At 32.6% G+C, this 21,080-nt stretch overlaps 1 protein-coding gene across 5 annotated transcripts in view; it reads left to right on the forward strand.

Annotated features, from left to right (window-relative positions):
* The window catches only part of Cntn1 (contactin 1), a 343,845-nt gene that overhangs the window by 12,444 nt on the left and 310,321 nt on the right, over positions 1-21,080 (forward strand). For 3 of the 5 annotated variants that reach the window (XM_046436255.2, XM_058576455.1, XM_058576457.1), the window contains exon 2: positions 13,286-13,367. The exons of the other annotated variants lie outside the window; for them this stretch is intronic. The gene's annotated coding sequence lies outside the window, so the exon portion shown is untranslated. The remainder of the gene's footprint in view (positions 1-13,285; positions 13,368-21,080) is intronic. 5 annotated transcript variants of the gene reach the window in all.

The following is a 21,080-nucleotide window of genomic DNA, read 5'->3' on the forward strand; positions in this document are numbered from 1 at the left end:
AAGATTTTAGTGTAATAATATTGTACATATTGTTTTAAACTTATTAGGTATTTGCTTTTTTATTTTATTGTAAGTATTATAATTTCCATATTTCAGTTTCTAACTTTATTTTTACTGAATTGAAATATAATTGATTTTTATATGACAACCCCATATAGAGTCACAAAACTCACTGTCAGTTCTAATGATTTCTCTGTTAATTCTTTTAAATTTTCTATGTAGCCAATCATTATTTGAGAATATTGAATTTATTTCTTCCTTTATATTCCTTATAGCTTCTTAAAATAATGGCTTCATTGTACTAGCTAGGATCTCTAGTCAATGCTGAGCAGAACTAGTGATAATTTGATATCCTTCTCATGCCTGATCTCAGAAGAACTTTTTTTTTAGCGTTCCACAATATAGTATTAAATTTTTCATAAATAACCTTTATCAAATTAAGGGAATTCTCTTTTATTTCTATTTAAGATATTTTAAATTGTTAACATTTTAAAATTTATTGAAATGACCATAAGATTTTTCTCCATATTAGGTTAGCACAGTGAATTATATTGTTTCAAATGTTCAATTTTATTTATCAGAATAAATTTTACTTGTTCATTATATCTTTGTTACCCATTATTTATGTTTGGATTAGATTTAATGATATTTTGTTTAAGATTTTTTTTCAGGCATTTAAAAAATTTGTAATGTTTTTATTTTTATTAAACATTATTTTTCAAAATAATTTCATATTATCTTTTAAATAGCTGTAAGATCTTAATGATGATTCTCTTTCTGCTCATCTAAATCCTCCCATAAAGCTATTTGTGACATTTTGTATATGTTTAAAAATAATTTTAGGCATAAAATTTAGTCTTATTGCATTATTATTACTCCTCTCAAAATTGTAGCATAATATGTGTAATGTTCAATGTAATGTTCTGCCACTATTTTCTATCATGGACAACTTTATAATATATTCACACATTTTAGCTCTAGTACATTGTCTTTAGAATTTGTATGGTATCCCTTTGCATGAAATAAGATTATTTGTTTTACTGTTTAATCTTTGAGTTGTTTTAAATGTTTTTTTTTTGAAGAGTGCTATGAGAACATCATTAAATGTGTACTTTTATACATTTCTGGGGACATTTCTATGGAATATATTTCTAAAGTGAAATTGCCATCAAGGAGGAATATATTGTTTTACAAATTCTTGATATTTTCAGGTTGCCCTTAAAATTACTAAATACCCTCTAGTAATTTATCATTCTTAACAACATGGATTTTTCCTTTTATATATCCTCCCTAGTGTGGAGTATTATCAATCTTTGAAATGTGTTTAGAAAATTTTGTATTTCCAAATCAAACTACTAATGAATAAATAATATAAATAAGGCATAGTTGTATACTGACATAAACTATAAAATTTGGTATTTCTAAATTTGTATGTAAGATATTTTATCTAAATAAAATATCTTACATACAAATTTTTATCTAAAAATATTTCAGTTATTATTGAGATTGTGAAACATTTAAATTAAACTAGATCCTAAGTTTTTATAAAATTCAAATGACAAAATCTTCCTTGATTTGTTAATTTTTGTGTCATTGACTTTCAATAGAAAGATTTAATATTATATTCTGGCAGTTAGCAGATATGTGATCTTGGGATAGGTGCTGAAATCCTGTTATTGAGTGGCTTCATTTTCTAAACTGGGGAAAATAAGAATGGAAGCAAGCTTGCTGTATTGGCTGTCATCTGTCCTTGAGGATTGGTTGAGGTGATCAGGCTACTTAGCAGGTGCCTTTTCTTCCTCACTTGCCTATTACCCTCCCTAAGCTGCTTGTGTTTTAATGAGAACAGTTTCCAGTCACAAAAAGGACCTGTCTCCCATGAATAATCTACAAAGTGGTGCCTTCTGCTAGCTAGAAATGGAAAGAAATATGTAAATATGTCTTTCTTTCATTTATATTCTACAAGGAGAGCAAAAGTGAGAGTGGGAGAGAAAATAACAGAAATACAGATCTATTATGTGGTAGGCATTGTAGATCTAGAGATCCAGTGAGGAATAAATCTAACTTACTGTTGCCTTCAGGAGGCTTCTAAGCTGGAAAATAGACTAAAAGGTGAACTGAGACTGGGTAAGTGCTTTGATGCATGCCAAGTTAACATGTTAGGGGAATGTTCTATGCCAAGAACAGACAAAGGCATGAAAGCAAAGAACAGGCATGAGGGGCTCAAGTTCAAGAAAGAAATCTGACACATGCTGAAGTATAAATTATACAGTAGCAAGACATGTGGCTAAGGAAGGGAGAATGGCAGATCAGGAAAACTCTTTTAAAGTGTTAAAGACTATGTTTCTTGCCTTGGGACCTGTTTCGAAGGCACTGATGTAATCAGTTTTCACAAAATGTTTTTTTGAGGACTCAATAAAGTAAGAAAAAGATGCTAGGTATGAAGAGACTTTGTAATTTAAAAAATGTTAAGGAAATTATGTCTAGTTTTGGAAAAGCTCTAAATTATTCTTGATAAGAAATCTTGCTACAAAATTGGCAGACCCATACTTTCCAAATCACCTCTTTTAATAATTTCTAATAATTTCATTATTGACTTAATTTTGCTATTAGGTATGCTATGAAATTCCTGAAAGAGAATTAAATGAATGTACTCACTGACATATTTTCATCTTAATTTTTTCACAGCTTTTTTTCAAAGTTTGATTTCTGCTAAGACATGCATAACTTTTTAAAAGCCATGGGCAAGCTTATGTAAGTCATTGACTTTGCATTTTACCCCCAGCCAGGACTGAGAACAGTACTGTCTTTATTTTTATCAACAGATATGGTCTCATGTTTGCATACAATTATATCTGTTATAGGGGCATATAAAATAATTTGCAATATGCCATCACTCAAAAAAGAAGTCCAGTAGTACTAGGATTTTCGAGATATTCAAAACTTGATGGTTATTCTGGAGCTTCCTATATTTGACATCACTGAACTGAGAATTTTTTCCTGTTTTATTTATTTTTATAGTTGTAAAAGTGTAAAGAAAAAACATTTCTGTAACTATGAACCTAAGTGGTTCCATTGGTCATACTGAAATGTACTCAGAGAAAATCTTATGATGGCATATGAAAATCTTACACTTGCCAGAAAATTCCTCTATTTTCTGATGCTCTGCTGAAATTACATATTGAGAAGTCACAAAGAATAATTGACATGTAGCAAGTGTAATGTTCTATTTGTTTCTTCTTTACTTTCTCATTCCTTTTAACGCCTTCATTGTTCTGGGAAGTGTCATGTGGAGGTATATTAACAACACTGGTCATTTTTTGAATGTCTGAAAACAGTTGTATTTTTCAAAGCTACTGATTGCCTATTATATGATTCTTTAGAGAATTAAAATTTGTCAATCTTTTCCTAAGATGATTTTATTGCATCCAGAGAATATTTTCCTTCATAATTGTTTGCATTATTCTTTGGCTTGTTACAACTATGTGAATATTTATTTTTTTTCATTTCTGCTTTACAATTGCCATGGATCTTCTGCTCAGCTTACAGGTACTTACCTGTAAGTATTTCATTTATTATAAACTTCCTAGGACTTGAGGCAGGGCATGTGATGTGACAGATGGATAATAATGGAGGAGATTTGTCTGTATCACATAATATCTTTCTTCAATATTTCTTTAATAATGGGCTTTAGGCAGAATTTTGGGTAAAAGCAACATCTTTTTAAGTGTCTTTACTACTTTAGCAAGATAGAAAGTTCTGCCTATGTCTGTACTGTATATCTGGTTAGCATCTGCTCATTTTTTAAGATTATTCTTTGCCACCTCTTTTAAGATTATTCTTTGCCACCAAGAGCCAAGTTCATCCACTCCCACAGCCTGAATAGTAGCTGGACCAGCCAAATTGTGCATCCATAGGCCTGACTTCTTCCAGTAGTTTGGCACCTTGTATGTCCCCAATTTACCATTTACAAACTTTTGCTGTTTTATTTTTGTTATCATTAATTCTTTGAATGATAAAGAGAATTCAATGAATATACTCAGTGACATATTTTCATCTTAATCTTTTCACAGCTTAGAAACATTCAACACACAGCACATTTCTTAACAAACAAAATATTTTTAAATGTTCTTTTGATACAATAGTGCATATTGTGAAAATTCCAGAGGCAAATCATTTATTTATTAGCAGATGCCCACTGTGTCCCTACTGGTATGTATAATCATAATAATACAATTGCTTTATAACTGGTGTGCTAAAGTACAGTAGTTCTTGGTCCTTGCAGTTCATAAGAATTACTTGATACTGTTTGTTAGAAAATGATGAATCTTGACCTCTATTCCTACAGATTCTAGGGCAGGTATTCTGGAGTATAGCTCTGAAATATGTACTTCTCTAAGCTTACCTCTGGTGTTCCTCAGACTACATTCCAGGGGCGATGATTTTGGTTTATTTAGATGGAGTTAATGCTTATCTTCCAGCAACATGTACATGTAACACACACACACACACACACACACACACACACACCCTGCTTAGACTAAGACAAAAGGATTGCTTTCAATACCTCAAGGACCATCAGAATGCAAGAGCTGTCATTTCTTCTATCACCCTATTCACTTCATTTCCCCTCTTCTTCATTCATCCTATTATCCTTTTGGTTTTCTGGCAAAAGGATGTTCTCTACACACATCACTAGCTGATCAGGACATCCCTTTTCATTTGGATTAAATACTAACTTATTTCAGCATGTACATGATCTAATATGTTGTGCTTGGCCAGACTTATTTTTTGAGGAGTGATCATAAGTGACTGGTTTGTCTCTCAAAAAGGTGTTTTATTCCAAGAGAAAGAAGGAACAATATTTGGAATCTCCCATTTTCTCTGTAACAGAAGGGGTGGTTTCTGTATTGCTAAAGATTTTAACATGAGAATTTTTTAGTTTATCAAGTTCTCAACATGACTGGGAAATAATAAAAAAACTTATTTACAAATTAAGAGACCACTTGCTCTAATTATTACATAAGTATTAACAAAAATTGATGCATCTTAAAATAAGCCCTCAGAGTAGTTATTAATCCTGGGCAATTTTCTCAAATAAAATTGTTTTATGTGTTGGAATATTTAGTGTAATTTGAAATTACATCTTTATTTCATTCATTTAATTTTATAGTATAGAGAAATTACAGCATATTACTCATGGCTATGCTTTCATTTTTAAAGTTACAATTGTATCACTAAGATTTTCTATTAAATTTGTTCATTCACTTTTTGTTTTTGGCAATATACTGAAAAATTTCCTCTGCACAGTCTGATATAAGGTGGTAATATGAATGCGGTAATTGCTACTCAAGTAAATCATTTCTTGAGTTTTACCACAAATAATATTTATTTATCTTTCTCTTCTATTTATAAAAAGAATACTGTAGAATAAAGCAATTTTGGGTTTTTTTCTAATATGTATGAAAGAAGACAATCTTGCTGGCTTCAATATTTATTTTAGTTACCTTTTAGGTTTCTTAATATAACACACATAATTACTTTTATGGTTGAGTTTTAAATCTACCCTATCTCCACAACTCTTCTGGAGCATATTATGGAAGATGACACTGAATACGTGTGTTACCAGCAGTGTCGCTGGAAGGTGGAATGCCTTATTTGATTAAATTCAGCTTTACCTCCATGTATCTTTATCTCTGCAGTTATCCTTTAAACCTATCAGAGAGCAGGAACTCTGCTCCTTCCCCCATTCTACCTGCCTCCTGCTGTCCTGAATCTCAACTTTCCACAACATGAAGGAAAATTTGGTCTTGTATTTACTTGTTTCCTTACCTGAAGTTCCAACCTTTCTTTCTCAACTCTGTAATGCTGACCTCAAACTTTTCAGTTATGCTTTCCTACTAACTTCTCTTTCTGCTTTTTATATCACTTTTTTTCTTTTTCTTTTCCTAAAATTACCAGTCAACAGTTTCTAAATATCTTCCATCCTTCCACTGTATCAGTGGAAGAGAAAATCCATTTTTTATGTCTTAATTCCTCCTCTCAGATTCTGAGCCTCCCACCTCTGTAAGCATATCCTTTACTGCTTCTTTCTTGGATCTTCAACTGTAATCTCTCTGCCGGCTTCCTAGCATCATTTAACAGTACCTTATTCCATTTCATCTTAAAAACAATGCAGAAAAAAATTAAACCCTCCTCTAACTCTTGGCTGCCACAAACAACACAAGTCATTTCTCTGTTCTCTTTTGCAGCCAAAGTTCTTAAAATATTCCTTTATGTGCACTTCTCTATTCTTTTCCTTGAATTCCCTCTTTTTAACCTCTGAAATCTGGTTTCTGTTTCAGGAATGCTATTAAAACTGTACTTTGTGGTGTCACTAAAATTTATCTTAGTTCATGAGCTCTTTTAAATGTTATTGGATCTGTTATGGTTTCGATGTGAGGTGTCCCTCAGAAACTCAAGTGTGAGACAATGCAAGAAGATTCAGAGAAGAAATGATTGGGTTATAAGAACCTTAATCCAATTAGTGATATAATCCTCTTATAGAGATTAACTTAATGGTAACTGAAGTTGTAGGATGTGGCTGGAGGAAATGGAAATTGGGGCATGGCTTTGGGTATATATTTATATCTGGTGAGTGGAGTATCTCTTTCTGCTTCCTGGCCACCATTGTGTGAGCTGCTTCCCTCTGCCACCTTCTTCCTTCATGATGTTCTGCTTACCTAAAGCCCCATGAATGAAGCCAACCTTGTATGGTCTAAAACCTCTGAACCCTTGAGCCTTCAAATAAACTTTTTCTCCTCTATAATTGTGCTGATAGTGTCTTTTAGTCACAGCAGAAAAAAAAAAAACCCAAAACAAAAACAAACAAACAAACAACAACAACAAAAAACAAACAAACAAACAAACAAAAAAACCTGACTAAAACAGGATCTTTGAGCAAATATTAACGCTGTTGAATTTACCTTCTTGGAAATATCATTGGGTAGTTTGGATTTGTTGTTTTGCACATACTCATCTCTCCTCCAGTCCTGCTATGATAGAGCATACTGTCACACCAGCAGATATGGTGGTAGGTCGTATGACTTGCCGTGCCCAGGGTACTAGTAGTGAATGTGAACTAAGCAGAGGTTTTGAATGTGTGTCTTCCACTTGCCATTTCCCTTAGCATCTATCATCTGCCCTGAGAAATATGTACACTAGAAAACAGGGAGAATGTGGTGACAGATGAATAGAGATGCATTCACTATAAAGCTTAGAGCCAAGTTCATCCACTCCCTCAGCCTGAATAGTAGCTGGACCAGCCAAATTGTGCATCCATAGGCAAGAAAAATAAGTGTTTATTGTAATTTTGGCAATTGTTTTGCATCATTTATCAGGCAACAGGTGATGTATGTAAAACAATTCCCTGCAATTTTGTGGAAGTATGTTCTGATTTTCTTTTAAAATATCAGAATCCATTATAGAATCTTAGTCTTATTTTTTTGTTCTTTTTTTATTAGTTGCTCATGATAATACAATGATCTTGACATATCATACATTTGAATCAAATGGGGTATGAATTCTCATTTTTCCAAGTGTACAGGTTGAAGAATCACATTGGTTATTTGGCCACGTATATATATATACAGCAATACTAGTGTCTATTTTATTCTGCTGTCCTTCCTATCTCCCCTACCCCTCCCCTCCCCTTCCATCACCTCTCTCTACCCAATCTAATATGACACACTTCTCTCTCTTTTTTTTCTTTCCCCTCACATCATCATACATGTATTTTGTATAACGATGAGGGTCTCCTTCCATCTTCCATGCAATTCCCCTTCTCCTTCCCATTCCCTCTCACCTCTCTTCCCTATTTAGTGGTAATCTTCTTCTCATGCTCTTGCTCCCTACTCTATTTTGAGTCATCCCCCTTATATCAGAGAAGACATTCGGCATTTGTGTTTTTAGGGATTGGCTAACTCCACTTTCTTCCTCTACCTATCCTTCAAGTATGATGCCCTAAACTCATGATCTCAATTTACATATAACTTCTGTGAGCAATTACTCCCAGCAGTAGTTTTGATGGCTATGTGCTAATCCAGCTCCTAAATATTTACTGTCAAACTTGAACTTTCTTCTGCACATCAGAAACATCTTCTCAAAAATACACTGAACATTTTCACTTGGTAGTCTCACAAGCACACCAAACTGGACTTCTTGAGTACAGAGCCTCAGCTTATAATTCATCTTACATTCAACCTCAACCATGAGGGGATATAAAACTCTGCACCACCAACATCATTATGAAAATCAGTGTAGGATTTATAATTCATTACATCTTTGCTCTATGCCTTTAAATACTTAACCTGATTTAATTGTCACAATAATTTAATTGGTTTTATAGATATGTATAATTATCCCTACTTTGCAGATGAAGGACATGAAGCCCAATGAGGTTAAGTATCTTGCCCAAGATTACTATCTAATGAGGAGCTGAACTAGGTCAAATGCAAATCTATCTGACTCTAATGGCCACATGTTGCAGACCTACTTACTGAATTTTATGGGTTACTTTTTTTTATTGGTTGTTCAAAACATTACAAAGCTCTTGACATATCATATTTCATACATTAGATTCAAGTTGGTTATTTTTAAAAATCTAAATTTAAGGCCCAAACTGGGTATGTGTCTTTTCAAGGATATTGTGCCTTATATATATCACTTCTACCTAAAGAGAAACTTTCTTATTATTTTCCAAACAAACCACTCACATTAGTGCTTCTGTCTTTATTTATCCTATTTATTATTAGAAAATGATGCCTTGTTTTTCACATTTATCCAGATATTTATCTTCTCTAATGCCCTTCATTTATAGCTTAAGTTCTCTATTAAAAAATCACCTCAAATTATTTTTAATGATACTGGTTAAGTGTTTAAACTCCTATCCGCATTATTTTCCCCCTAGTCATATCAATTAAGATTCTTTAAATTACCTGCAAGGTTCTCATCATAATCCTATTAAAGCTCTCATACTATGTATAAATAATATCTACCCTACAGAATTTTCAGTTTAGTTGGAATTATGCAAGTAAAATATTACAAAAATATAATAATTGTATGGTTTGATAGTCTTCACACCCTAACCATTTTAGCTGTCTCTTGAACACAAAGACTTATATGGTCAGCTGAATTTTGTGTTCATTTCAAAGCCAATGATATCTTATTAAATAATTTGAAATGAACCTTTTATTTTTATCCCCATATCATAGCTTTCTCTTCTACTCCTCTCTCAAATATATCTTTGAGATGATTTATATCATTTAGAGAAATATTTTGCTCCTAAAATCACAGATTCATATCTTTCATGGAAATAATTATAGGAATTGATTTATTGAACAAAAATTAAAATCAACTTAAAGTTGGTCAAAATCAAAGCTATCATCTCAAGGAGCTCAATTATCATATTTGTCATCATAAATTTTTTATACGATGCTAAATAAAGTATGTTAAAATAAAGTGGGATAGATTTACTTAGTGTTTTTAATTTCTTTATGCTAATAATCTCTTGGCATTTTTGACATACTTTTTATAGAATGACTTTTCTGTTTATATGGAATAGCATAACACATGCAAATTGCTTAGTGCAATTTTAACACACACAAACAGTATTTTACTAATGGATGTGGTAGGGATGTCTGCTGTAGGTATCTTAAGATCTCATCATGTTAAAAGGTGCAATGAGGAATAGGAGAAAAAAATCAGTATTCATGGAGAATGCTGTAGAGGCACATATTTGCATAACAAAGTCAACAAAACAATTAAATAAAATATCCAACTAAAAACACTTGTACTTTGTTACTGTGTGAACCATTGAGAAATAGCCTTGTGTCTTTTCCACATCTGGTGCTTTGGCTAAGTCTATTATTTAATGTTATAATTTCACCTTTTTCCCCTGAGGGAAATAAGAGGAATAAGATGAGGGAGAGTGTTCTCCCTGAGTAATAACTGGACTCTTGGCATCACTGGGAAGTTTTCTTTCTTCAACCATCTTCATGATATGAGGTAGAAATGCTTAATTGTGACCTCACTTTGTTATTAGAATTTGGGGTACTAACTAGAAAAATTTCATCTGTGACCACATATGAATCTAAAGATGCAATCTAGAGTACATAAAAAAGCTCTAAAATATCAGCTATTTTTGTATTCCCCATACAATGGGTCTTGTCTAATTAATTATAAGGGTAATTGAGAGTTGACTTGGCATCTTGTCCATTTGAAAATTTTTCACAGATTGACACATTAAAGTTTTCAGAATTTTAAGAAGTAGATGTTGGCTTTAAACCAGAGTGAACCAAGGAGGGTCACGCAATTTGGACAAGTCAAAGAAAATAATATAATGGAACGGAATGGGTGTTTCTGAAAGTAACAGATTGGAGAGTAAGAATTTAAAAATCTTACAGAAATGTTTATATATTATTGAATCTTAGCACCTCCTCTCATTTCTCTAATCCAGTCATGATTAAAATGTTGATTATTAATGAAGTCATGTCACCCATCTTTCTTTAAAAAGTGAAATGGTACAGTAACATATCTAATTGCTAGTCCTTTATTATCAAAATTCTCTCATCTCTTATAGCTTCTCAAAAATAGATGTTGAGATTGGTATTATTTCTTTTAAGAAATGACACTTTAGGAAGGGAAGGGAGGGGACATGGGGTTAGAAATGACGGTGGAATGTGATGGACATTGTTATCCAAAGTACATGTATGAAGACACAAATTGGTGTGAATATACTTTGTATAAAACCAGAGATATCGTGCTCTATACGTGTAATAAGAATTGTAATGCATTCCGCTGTCATATATAAATAAAAAAAATAAATAAAAAAGAAATGACACTCTAAATCAGCTTGACTTATTCAATTTTGGACTGGTTACCTTACAAGAGGTTAGGATTATCAAGAACTCTAATATGAATATCTTTATGGATGGGTATTTAGGCATTCATTGTAAAGCAACTAAAATGGAAGATTTTATTTCAGTAAGCTAGGAGTGAGTGCACCATGTTAACATTCTGCAGCTTGAACTACTTTTGGATTATATGCTCCCTAGCTCCCAGGGGATTCTGATTGCCTCCGGACTTGCTGAAAGAGAATGACTTCAATATTAAACTCAATGTTCTGTATGCGATCCACTAAGAAATGGACTGAAAGTATTTTGTTTCTTATAAAAGAAGTAAATATTGATCCTTTCATACCAGAACCTCATCATGTCCTCATGGTCGTTTTGCAATTGACTAAAGAAATTCCCTCTGTATGGAAATTATTTTGTAAGCATTTTTTGTGGAACATGAAAAAAATGCAAGCAGGAAGGAATGAGATAAGAATACATAACACCATGGATTAAGCACTGAATTTCATTTACTTTAGCTATCCTCTAAGACTGTGATTCTTAAGCATGAATGTGCATTAAGTATTATTGGAACAGCTCATTGAAACATATTCCTTGGACCCACACTTAGAGATTCTGCTTCAGGAGGTTGGAGTAGGGCTGGATAATTTGCATTTTAACAAGCTCCCTGCTTCCTGGGTGATGCTAATACTGCTTTTTTTGAGAATCACCCTTTGGGGAGCACTTCCCTGAGTATCTTAGGTTTACCTATAACTCTCACCTTCAGAGAATGGTAACTATACCAAGAATATTAACTAAGGGGAGAAAAGAATAAAACAGCTTAGTTTATGTACTGAATGAAGTCACAGTAACAGGATTCCTTGCTTTGATTTAACATTACTAATACATATTTTCCTTACTGATAAAACAACACAAGTAATCTTCTAGGACCTGTTCTGATTACTCCATGTTAGAGGAAATATTGATAATCCTGTTATTTTTAAGAAATTAATTTGTTAGAGCCTTGAGTTTTTATTACAGTCAGGCCTGCAGGGATCTAGTGGAGCCACCCTGATGCTTTCTCATTAACTGATTTCAAACCTCATATTGTCTAGCAGTTAGAGAATATGGGAGTGAACATAATTTTCCATGACAAATAAGTAGTAAATACACCTTTGAGATTAAGGATTAAACTCCACAGGTTATGTTGAACATTTAGAAACTCAGGATGGCAAAGTCATTTACAACCTTTGCTAGATATTGACATTGCCTGGGTAACTTAGCAATACTGGTGCCTGGGCTCAACCATTCAGGTGTTCAGATTTAATGGGTTTGAGTTTGGCTTGCGGCTTGACAAAGGCAAAGTGTGTTGGAGCATGGTTAAGAACAGACATGCAGACAGAGAGACAACTACCATTTCTTGAGATCTGCTTTCCATATGTCAGTTACAGTAGTACACAAGACATTTTATAAATATTTGTTTGTAAATCTCACATAAACTTACAAGGTACCATTTTTTCCCCCTTTATATAAGGAAGGAGTCTTGAAGAAAAGGATAGAGTAACTTTCCCATGGCAGGGAGGTGTTTAGTAATTGAGGGACTGGCCATTTGAGCATAGGTCAGGGTGGCACTGACATCCTTCAGTCTCTGTTTCCCTGCAGAGATAGTAGCTGCTTCTCTCTCCCTCTGTTTTGCTTTCACTCTTACACTCTGTCTCCTCTCTCCCTCCTCCTTTGTTTTTGTTTGTTTATATTAACAAATCTAAAAACTTTGACCTTTTACAAATGCTGAAAGTTCATGTGTCATTTGAGGAGCAACACTTCCTTTAGATTGCAGACTCACACATAGGATGATGATGAATAAAGCTTTGTCTGTAGTACCTTGGCATCTGGCAAGCATGCTGGCATGGTCAAATATGAGTGTGTCCAGAGACTGAAACATTAGATGCATTTTAAAACACATCTGAAATTAATTGGCTTAGTCCACAGTGTAAAAGGCCATGGATGATAAATAGTCGAGACTCAGAATCTAGCAAAAATTATCTCTGTAATTACAGTGAAACCAACTCTTCGACAAGATTAGGGTAAGCTGAAGAATCTTTGAACTACTTTTATGAGTATGCTAGAATTATTTCTTTTTTCTAATGTTAGTGATCACATGTAGAAATTAATCCACCTGAAAACAGAAAAATAACCTGCTCTCATATATCATATGTTAACAATGCTTTAAAGTCTACAAAGCTCTTTCAGGTGTTTTATAATCTGATTTAATCTTCACAACATCCATTCAGAGTGACAGGGAAAGAGAAAATAATGGCTTATGTATTTGTAGGTGAATACGAAGATTTTTTTTATGTATTTTTAAGTAATTCTCACAATTGGTGAGAAAAGTTATTCTTGCTTCTACCTTCCAGGAAAAGCTAAGAGAGGTGAAGGAGCTCGCTCAGGGTAATTGACCCTGTAATTCATAGAGCCTGAGATCAACACCTGGACCTGGTATGAAAGCTTGACTTAAATTTTTCTCTTTACTCTGTTTGATTTTTAGTAGTCACTTTTATTGACCTGAAACACAGTTGAAACTTTGTATAGAAGCAATTATTGATTTTACCTAAATGTATAGGTAAACAATAAAATCAGTAAAAGACAGGCATTCAACTAAAATAATCTACTAAACTCTACTAAAATGACTATTGAACTTTTTTCCAAAGAACCTAGAGAAATATCTTAGAATTGTTATATTCTTTGTATGTATTCGTTGTCCAACATCAAAAAGCTCTCTTGCTTCAAATTCTGGAGTAAACTCTGACTTGGACTGTAGCTTGTCATGCAAATTAGTATTTAAGAAGAGTGAAATTCTGCTCATAAAATGTGTTCAACATACGTAAATATAAAATCATCCTCCAATGTACTTTTCTTCTGTTTCAAGTCAGTTTTATTAAAGGAACATTATAACTTCATGAGGAAAATAATTTCATATCCTTATATAAAATATAGTTATGGTTTCCTTCCATTGATTTAAGTTGAAGCTTTAGAGTCACAAGTACCACTAGATAAGAAACTGCTCTTGTAAGACTTGTACAGTTACTGAGTTGGAGGAGCTCCTTTGGTATTTCTTCAGCAAAATGTGGGCCTCTTGTAAAGTATTTGTATCCATGAATTTTTCTAAAATTAGGTTTAGGACTGTATTATTATCTAATCAGTTTTAAACTACTAAGTAAAATGAGGTTTCTATATAAATAGGTTATATATTTTGTCTTTTATAAGAAGGATTCTAAATGTTTAATTGAATGACTTATATGTTCAATATATTATTTTGATGTTTTCTCAGTATTGTATGTTTTCATTTAGAATCAGGACTATTAAATCTATTTTTTAACCCCACAAAATATCTCCTTTTAGAGAAGGCCTTGGATGATAAATAGTCTAGACTCAGAATCTAGCAAAAATTATCTCTGTAATTACAGTGAAAACCAACTCTGGTGTATACAGTATACATTCGCATATACATTTGAAACCAAGAAACTTCCGGATAATTTTAAGGATACTCCAGAGGAGTTTGAAAAATTTTAGGTACTTTCACTCATTAAAAAACCTAGGAGGCTGCAGTCAACACTGAATTTGTTTCTGTGCATTCAGTGATGTCTGTAGAGTTCATTACTTTAATCCTGTCCCAATTGATAAAAAAAGAGGTATCTTGGGGTAACTGGCTAAAATGTTCTAAAAGCCTATCATGTGAAGAGGGTAATTGAATAGAACACTTTCATGGCACTGTAAGGTAACAATTATCCCCTCTTTCCAGATGAAGAAATGGAGGCCAAGTGAGGTTACAAGGTTAGAGTCAGTAAAAGTCAAGGTTGAGATTCCAAGTTACAACCAATGGACTTTTAACTTATCCTTCAAAAATTTCCCAAACTCTACTGTTACCTTATTTAAAAGGGATGTTTTGTGCATTTCTGAGACCTGCTTGTTCATCTGATGAAAGTCTGGGATTTCTTTCTATCAGTGCAAATTTTCCAAAGGTGCCCTTGGGTAGATAGCCTCATTGCATTTAATTTCCCCTCAGTTGGATGATGTGAGATGTTAAATCTTTTAATAACAGCTATTTGATATCAGCATTATCTGATCAACTGAATATTATTACAGTTCAAAACTTTTTAATACTGCACAATCAAAAATAATTATATAGTTGTTTATCTCTTGAGGACTCAAGTGTTGCTCATTCAGTTAGAAATAATGTGCTCAAGATGGAAGTTTACAGTGGTGGCTGATTCATCAAATGAAACAATACATATTTCTGAATATTCTTTTTATACTATTTGAGAATTCTAAATACATTTGTCTTGTGAAAAGAATGGGAAAACTAATTAATAGCCATTATGATTTAAAACTGAGGATAGCTGTATTATCAGACTATGATAATTGGGGAAGCTTTGTATATATTGGCCTAATCATTTAGTCACCATAAACTACTTTAGTTCAAAATTTGTTATGTAATTTTAAGCTATTTTTTATGCAATTTCTAAATAGCAGACCTTCTTAACTTGATCATCTGCCATATAAAATAGATATTAAATACAGTAGTTGAAAGAAACAAAGCAGTGATTTTTATTGAAGAGAGCATTCAACTTGGAATGAGGACCAAAACCTTGATTATATTCCATGTGAAGTTGTGGAGCTCATCACATTGTGTTTTTAGATCAATAAACTATCATTTTTATTTAATATTCTCTTGCATGATTTAAGATATGCTTTCTGTATAACTCCAAATCTTAGGCAGTAAAGCAAGTATTTATTAAGTATTTTCCATGAGTCAATAACAGCTAAAGTTAGTAGCATGTTATTAAAAGATTTACCTTACTTGTTCTAATACTTTCTCATTCAGCAACATGGCTTTCTTAGACTGGTCTACTTAGGAATGTAATATGTATTTTTTCTCTTAAGCATGTCAGAGCCAAGAGGGTAAGTTTAGAAAAGTGTATTTATTAACAATAATTTGGCATCTTCTTTTCTAGCTTTTTCCATTAACTTTTAAAGATTTAATTCAAAGTATGCTTGTTTCATTATTAAGTATTATAAATAGATCTTTATATAAGTATAAACTGTTACATGGGTCAAAGGTGTTTTTCCTCTCTCTTTTTTTTTTTTTTGTGTGTGTGTATTCATGAGAATAGAGCAGTGCAGCCAATGAATTAGGTTAACTCAGATGCCATTAAGTTTATGTGACTCTATATGTTGTATTTTTAATAACTGAATTTTATTTGAAATGCAAAGGCAATATTATTGCCAGATAATCAAAACTTATTATAAACTCCTTTAAAGATTTAAAACTATAACAAAAATTGTTTTTCTTGTGTGTAATCTAACTTTTCTTTTTTGCTAAATAATACTGTTGTCTTATTCAAACTGAATTCCAACTATTGTTGTATAAAATATAAAAGAAGGAGAGCATATGTTTTCCCTTTGGGAAAAGAACTAGCACATTAGTTGATTCTCTCTCCCATTTCCAAACCCCAAGCATCATGGTTCATCGAGATATCCTCATTTATTAGAGTTATGCTTCAGATGATGATGCTCATATAAAGGCTGCAGTGCATTGTATCTCAGGCATCTTTCACAGTATTCACACGTGCTGTTTTTCATGTCTTCGATAACATCTCCTGCCCCCAAATGTCAATTAAGTAGGCTGCTTGGATGATGATTATAAAAACATTCAGAAATAGCTCCTATGCTTTTATGTTGGATCCTTTTACTAGATTTTAAAATTCTTTGTTATATATGGAATTCTAAAAATATCGTCTTATTTTCTTTGCCAAAGAGACATTCTGAAGGAAAATTTGACTTTGATACCCTCAAAATGTAATATATTTACTTATGCAATTTATCATAAAGGATGCAGCATGTAGATTTGGGGTATATTACATTAACCCAAGCTGTGAACAATAGAATTCTCCATCAGCTGACAAATACCTTATGATAAAACTTCAAGAAGTGCAAACAGGTCCCCCTTTCTTTTAATTCTGGAATTCAAACTAAATATGCAGTTTTGTGATTCATTTGATGCCAAAACCTGACCTTGGTCTGAACTAACTCAAAAGAAAACCGTATTATGAACTTATTTAAGGCTATTCATACTTTATTCCAGTCAGTATGAATAGTTCTCATTTTTGAAGAAATATTTATGTCTTTGATTATATGTTGCTACTCCAGACAGCTATATACTCTTCCAAAATTTCTATATTTTTAAGATGCATCTGGTTCCAAAACACATCTGGCCTCATGAACTTTGGAAAGAGATTATAGGCTGTATTAGATATTGTCCTTGTCCTCAAGCAGTTCATAGTTTATTTAGGTATGTGACAGAAAACACTGCCCTCAATTACAAAGTCAAGCAAACTGACTGAATATCTATTGGCGCGTGCACACACACACACGCACACACACACACAATGTGAAACTATGCATTTTATAGCTAATATTGATAATGTGAATTTTTTATTATAAGAGAAAAGCAGTAGTAGATTTTGAATAAGTCTACTGGTATAGTTTTAGAGAATGATAGAACTTGCTTCCTCTTTTCTGAGCACCTTTGAATTTATTAATAAAATAAAACCACAGTGAATAAGGAATCTTCTGACATTCACTGAAGCCCTTCAGCAAGCGTATTTTCCATGTAAAAGAAAGTTATTTTGAGAATAGAGCAGAATAATGAGTTTACGGCAAAGTAGAATTTAGTTGGCTTTTGTTACTGCTATTACTAGGTATGATTTTAGCAAATTTTCTAAAATCACTAAAACTGCTTTATTCGTTGCAAACTATTGATAAGATTAGCTACTATATAGAAGTTTATATTGGATAATAATGACTGGAGGGTGCCTGGCATGTAGGAAGAATATAGTAAATGCTGCTTGTTATGAAGCCTTTCTGATCCAGGCTCAGCTGATGATATTATTAGGCTATGAAATTATACATTATTAATTCTTAGCTATTCAAGAGTTATTTTCATTGCATATTAAATTTTCCTTTGACACACTAAATTGTTCTATAATTTTTAAGATTTTATCTCCAATAATTACAGCAGTTGTCCAATAAAAAAGCCACTCTCAGCTGCCTTAGTCCTTCACATTTACTAATGTGGAAGCTGCTTAGCTGAGTCATAGGAGACTTCTAGCTTTAAATTCTAGATTTTTTTCCTAGAAAGTAGAGGAAATTGCAAGTGAATGGAATATGACTAAATATATATTGTTTGAGTGCTTTTTGAACTTTGGGGAAAATAATCTTGTTTTCAGATTTGTTTTTAAAAATGCTTTGTCTTAAACACTTGTGTTATTAATGGTGTTTGACCCCTTCACCTATATGTATCTTACTGTAGCAAGCAACTGACTATAAACACAAAGAAAAATATGATAAGAGATGACAGTCCATTTAAAAATTCTGACATATTTCTGCCAGATATAGTGAAGTCTTACTAGGTTGACAACTACCACTGTGATCAAGAATCTCTATATGTTTTAAAGTGGCTCATCTAACATGGATGTGGAAGAAAGGCTTGCAGGGTCACATCATGACTTTCAGGAAGACTACACACCTCTACTGTCATGGGCCTCTTCCTCCATTAAACAAAATTATAAATTACAACCTTTCTCGTGTAAATATGAGTACAATTCAAGCATGATTTGTTATTGCATATTTGTTGTTAGATTTAATCATTTTTCTAGATTTAAAACAAATTAAGACATTTTTGAGAACTCTAAAAGTAACACATACCCTAGGCATTATGCCTACTTCGCTTGCCTCAGAAATATATTGGCTCCAGTAACTAGTAGAAATTTGCTAATCGTCCCCCACTAAAAGCTTGCGTAGAGCTGGGGATGTGGAGTATCTTGGTGATACAGTTCTCTTCTAGCATGTGCAAGGGCCTGGGTTTGCTCCCTAAGACTGAAAAAAAAAATCCATAAGTAGGCAGATCTTGACATGTTTGGGGGTAAAAAACAGAGGGTACCACTACAATCCCTAGATTTCTATAAGAGATCTTTCAGGCATAAAATAGAAGCTTGGCCAAGCCAACTTCAGGCTTCTTCAAAAACAGAGAAAAAGAAAACTCATCTTTAGCATAGACTGACACACTCTGTCCTGACTCCTTCCAGCTTGGCTTAATTTCACTCCATCTCCACCCCAGGCTTCTTGATCTCCTGCTTAGCAAAATGACAGCAAAATAAATGAAAACTATTCCCTTCTCCTTTCATTGTACTAGAAAGATTTGGAAAGACACCAGTTTTTTTGGCAGAACCCATCTTAACACTCTATTGAAAATGCACAGACTATCTTTTGTCATCATGAGGAAAAGAAAAGATCATTTATTTTTACTCAAAAATATGATATTAAAAAGTTTATTCTTAAGCATTGGTTACTATAGTACATGATAAAGATCTTTAGAATATGTTAGGTTGGCACAAAATTGAGAACAAACCTTTTCAATTAAGGTAGAGTATAAATCAGGATGAGAAATGATCTGAAACAAAAGAGATTTCATGGGTGAAAAACAAAATTACCAAATTTAAAATCTGAATGAAAACAGAGACAACTGATGGAAATTTACCACATCAGTAATATAGATGGGAAGCTCAGAAAATTCTCCTGGAACTCAGGAAAAGTATAAAGAGACTAAAATGAAAAAGTGACAAGTGACCAAGACAGCCTGAAGTTTCAATCTTCTTTAGATTGACTTCTTCCTAAGTCTGGACCCCTGAGCTCCCTTTTCTTAGAGGATTTACTTTAAAAACTTATAGTTGTCAATTCTGTCTCTTCCCCCTTGAGATATACATCAAATTTGTCCCAGCGTATTTTGCAGGTTTATAATCTAGGAGTATCTTTCCCAAGACATGGGAGCCATTCATTCAAAATATGGTCATCAAGGAAGATGGCAGCCCTTTCAGTTTTGTGGGAGAATGGAAGCCCTACTTCAACAAATACCAATTAGCAAACAAAGACCTAACCACATATAACAAAGTCCCCCTAATATCCTTCAGTAATTTTCCACTAGGATACCCTACTTCTTAAAAACTCTTCTATTTTTTAATTCAGTGGACTTTAACTTGATCTCTTTTCCTTTATTGCAGTAATCCTGAATAAAGTCTTCCTAGGTCATTTAAATATGTCTAATACAATTTTTCTTGGACACATGGAGACCTAATAGGTATTTAATAAGTATCCAAGAAAAGATCAGAGCAAACAGAGGAGAAGCAGTAATTTAAAATAGTCAAAGAAAAATTTTCATAGGTTCAAGGAAGTCTTGAGTCAGCAAATTAAATTGGTAAGCAAAGTATGGAATAACAAATTAGAAGAAGTCAATGAATTGGATATGGTAAAATATCTTACATTTCAAGGACAAAAACTCTTTATGAGATTTTAGACAAAGGGGAAGAGGGCATCAAAATCTTACAGGAAAATGTTTAACCAACTTCAGAATTAGGACATAAATAATTCTTTAGTGTTAATATGGTTATAAAACAGCACAAATATCAAAATATTTGGAAAATAAGAAATGTTAATTCCAAATCATGTTTTGGCTTTCAAATATCAGTATTTCTGAAGAAACCTGGTAAAAGAGGCAAGTCAATAGACAATCTTATTTTCATATTGATAATACCAAGGAAGACATTATTCATTTTGAAAATAAACACTTTATTGGAGTAAAAAGAATGTTTACTTTCTGAATCAATAAACAGAATAATAAATAAAAATGGGTTAAAAGAGCCGTATAAACCAACAAACAAAAAACTCCTAACAATAGAAGGGAACATAAATATTTATGAGGAAATTTATGACATAACATAATAAATGTGATGGCTAACATCTCTGCCAAAATGAAAGCTCACAAAAGAAAGAAGAAGAAAGACTCCAATATTGGGGCAAAGGAATAAAATCTCAATACTTGCTATTTACAAGAGAAAGTTTAGCAGTCATTTACCATGACATAAAAGCTTAAACAAGATGGAAAAAATATCAGAAGGATTAAGGTTTATAAATCACAAGCAATTTTACATCACAGTTAAAAAAAACAGATGTGATTGATGAGTCAGAAAATAAACATGCAATTTTAAGTAATAAAAAACATAAGAAATATCAAATGATAAATAAATACCAGCATACTGCATTTAAGTGACAGAAGTAATATTAACTTATATATCAAACTTGAAAGTTTAGAGAAAA

The sequence above is a fragment of the Marmota monax genome, unplaced genomic scaffold, assembly GCF_021218885.2.
Source record: "Marmota monax isolate L192 unplaced genomic scaffold, Marmota_monax_Labrador192_F-V1.1 WCK01_AAM20220418_F8-fsc00012, whole genome shotgun sequence".
Classification (NCBI taxonomy): Eukaryota; Metazoa; Chordata; class Mammalia; order Rodentia; family Sciuridae; genus Marmota; species Marmota monax.